This window comes from Eucyclogobius newberryi, unplaced genomic scaffold (assembly GCF_026437365.1).
Source record: "Eucyclogobius newberryi isolate DKJ021-1_F unplaced genomic scaffold, fEucNew1.0.hap1 SCAF_6, whole genome shotgun sequence".
NCBI classification, from domain to species: Eukaryota; Metazoa; Chordata; class Actinopteri; order Gobiiformes; family Gobiidae; genus Eucyclogobius; species Eucyclogobius newberryi.
The window spans coordinates 41,644,683-41,647,524 of record NW_027316278.1 but is presented as its reverse complement, the minus strand read 5'-3'; positions in this window follow the sequence as shown (position 1 = coordinate 41,647,524).

The window sequence follows — 2,842 nt, the reverse complement described above, 5'->3', positions numbered from 1 at the left end:
TTTATACACTCTGAGGTGTGTCTTTAGAGCTTTATACCCTCTGAGGTGTGTCTTTAGAGCTTTATAACTCTGAGGTGTGTCTTTAGAGCTTTATACACTCTGAGGTGTGTCTTTAGAGCTTTATACACTCTGAGGTGTGTCTTTAGAGCTTTATACCACTCTGAGGTGTGTCTTTAGAGCTTTATACACTTTGAGGTGTGTCTTTAGAGCTTTATACCGCTCTGAGGTGTGTCTTTAGAGCTTTATACACTCTGAGGTGTGTCTTTAGAGCTTTATACCACTCTGAGGTGTCTGAGGTGTGTCTTTAGAGCTTTATACCACTCTGAGGTGTGTCTTTAGAGCTTTATACACTCTGAGGTGTGTCTTTAGAGCTTTATACACTTTGAGGTGTGTCTTTAGAGCTTTATACGCTCTGAGGTGTGTCTTTAGAGCTTTATACACTCTGAGGTGTGTCTTTAGAGCTTTATACCACTCTGAGGTGTCTGAGGTGTGTCTTTAGAGCTTTATACACTCTGAGGTGTGTCTTTAGAGCTTTATACCACTCTGAGGTGTGTCTTTAGAGCTTTATACACTCTGAGGTGTGGTCTTTAGAGCTTTATACACTCTGAGGTGTGTCTTTAGAGCTTTATACCACTCTGAGGTGTGTCTTTAGAGCTTTATACACTCTGAGGTGTGACTTTAGAGCTTTATACCGCTCTGAGGTGTGTCTTTAGAGCTTTATACACTCTGAGGTGTGTCTTTAGAGCTTTATACCACTCTGAGGTGTGTCTTTAGAGCTTTATACCACTCTGAGGTGTGTCTTAGAGCTTTATACCTCTGAGTGTCTGAGGTGTGTCTTTAGAGCTTTATTACTCTCTGAGGTGTTCTTTAGAGCTTTATACCACTCTGAGGGTTGTGTCTTTAGAGCTTTATACACTCTGAGGTGTGTCTTAGAGCTTTATACACTCTGAGGTGTGTCTTTAGAGCTTTATACCACTCTGAGGTGTGTCTTTAGAGCTTTATACACTCTGAGGTGTGACTTTAGAGCTTTATACCGCTCTGAGGTGTGTCTTTAGAGCTTATACACTCTGAGGTGTGTCTTTAGAGCTTTATACCACTCTGAGGTGTGTCTTTAGAGCTTTATACCACTCTGAGGTGTGTCTTTAGAGCTTTATACCCTCTGAGGTGTGTCTTTAGAGCTTTATACACTCTGAGGTGTGTCTTTAGAGCTTTATACCTCCCTCAGGTGTGTCTTTAGAGCTTTATACCACTCTGAGGTGTGTCTTTAGAGCTTTATAACACTCTAAGGTGTGTCTTTAGAGCTTTATACCACTCTGAGGTGTGTCTTTAGAGCTTTATACCACTCTGAGGTGTGTCTTTAGAGCTTTGTACACTCTGAGGTGTGTCTTTAGAGCTTTATACCTCTCTCAGGTGTGTCTTTAGAGCTTTATACACTCTGAGGTGTGTCTTTAGAGCTTTATACCTCTCTCAGGTGTGTCTTTAGAGCTTTATAACACTCTGAGGTGTGTCTTTAGAGCTTTATACCCCTCTGAGGTGTGTCTTTAGAGCTTTATAACACTCTGAGGTGTGTCTTTAGAGCTTTATAACACTCTGAGGTGTGTCTTTAGAGCTTAATACACTCTGAGGTGTGTCTTTAGAGCTTTATACCGCTCTGAGGTGTGTCTTTAGAGCTTTATACCACTCTGAGGTGTGTCTTTAGAGCTTTATACACTCTGAGGTGTGTCTTTAGAGCTTTATAACACTCTGAGTGGTCTTTAGAGCTTTAACACTTTGAGGTGTGTCTTTAGAGCTTTATACCGCTCTGAGGTGTGTCTTTAGAGCTTTATACACTCTGAGGTGTGTCTTTAGAGCTTTATACCACTCTGAGGTGTCTGAGGTGTGTCTTTAGAGCTTTATACACTCTGAGGTGTGTCTTTAGAGCTTTATACACTCTGAGGTGTGTCTTTAGAGCTTTATACACTCTGAGGTGTGTCTTTAGAGCTTTATACCACTCTGAGGTGTGTCTTTAGAGCTTTATACACTCTGAGGTGTGTCTTTAGAGCTTTATACACTCTGAGGTGTGTCTTAGAGCTTTATACCGCTCTGAGGTGTGTCTTTAGAGCTTTATACACTCTGAGGTGTGTCTTTAGAGCTTTATACCACTCTGAGGTGTCTGAGGTGTGTCTTTAGAGCTTTATACCTCTGAGGTGTGTCTTTAGAGCTTTATACCACTCTGAGGTGTGTCTTTAGAGCTTTTACACTCTGAGGTGTGTCTTTAGAGCTTTATACACTCTGAGGTGTGTCTTTAGAGCTTTATACCACTCTGAGGTGTGTCTTTAGAGCTTTATACACTCTGAGGTGTGTCTTTAGAGCTTTATACACTCTGAGGTGTGTCTTTAGAGCTTTATACACTCTGAGGTGGTCTTTAGAGCTTCTGAGGTGTGTCTTTAGAGCTTTATACCACTCTGAGGTGTGTCTTTAGAGCTTTATACCACTCTGAGGTGTGGTCTTTACTGAGCTTTATACACTCTGAGGTGTGTCTTTAGAGCTTTATACCTCTGAGGTGTGTCTTTAGAGCTTTATACACTCTGAGGTGTGTCTTTAGAGTTTTATACCGCTCTGAGGTGTGTCTTTAGAGCTTTATACCACTCTGAGGTTGTCTGAGGTGTGTCTTTAGAGCTTTATAACACTCTGAGGTGTGTCTTTAGAGCTTTATAACTCTGAGGTGTGTCTTTAGAGCTTAATACCACTCTGAGGTGTGTCTTTAGAGCTTTATACACTCTGAGGTGTGTCTTTAGAGCTTTATACCACTCTGAGGTGTGTCTTTAGAGCTTTATAACACTCTGAGGTGTGTCTTTAGAGC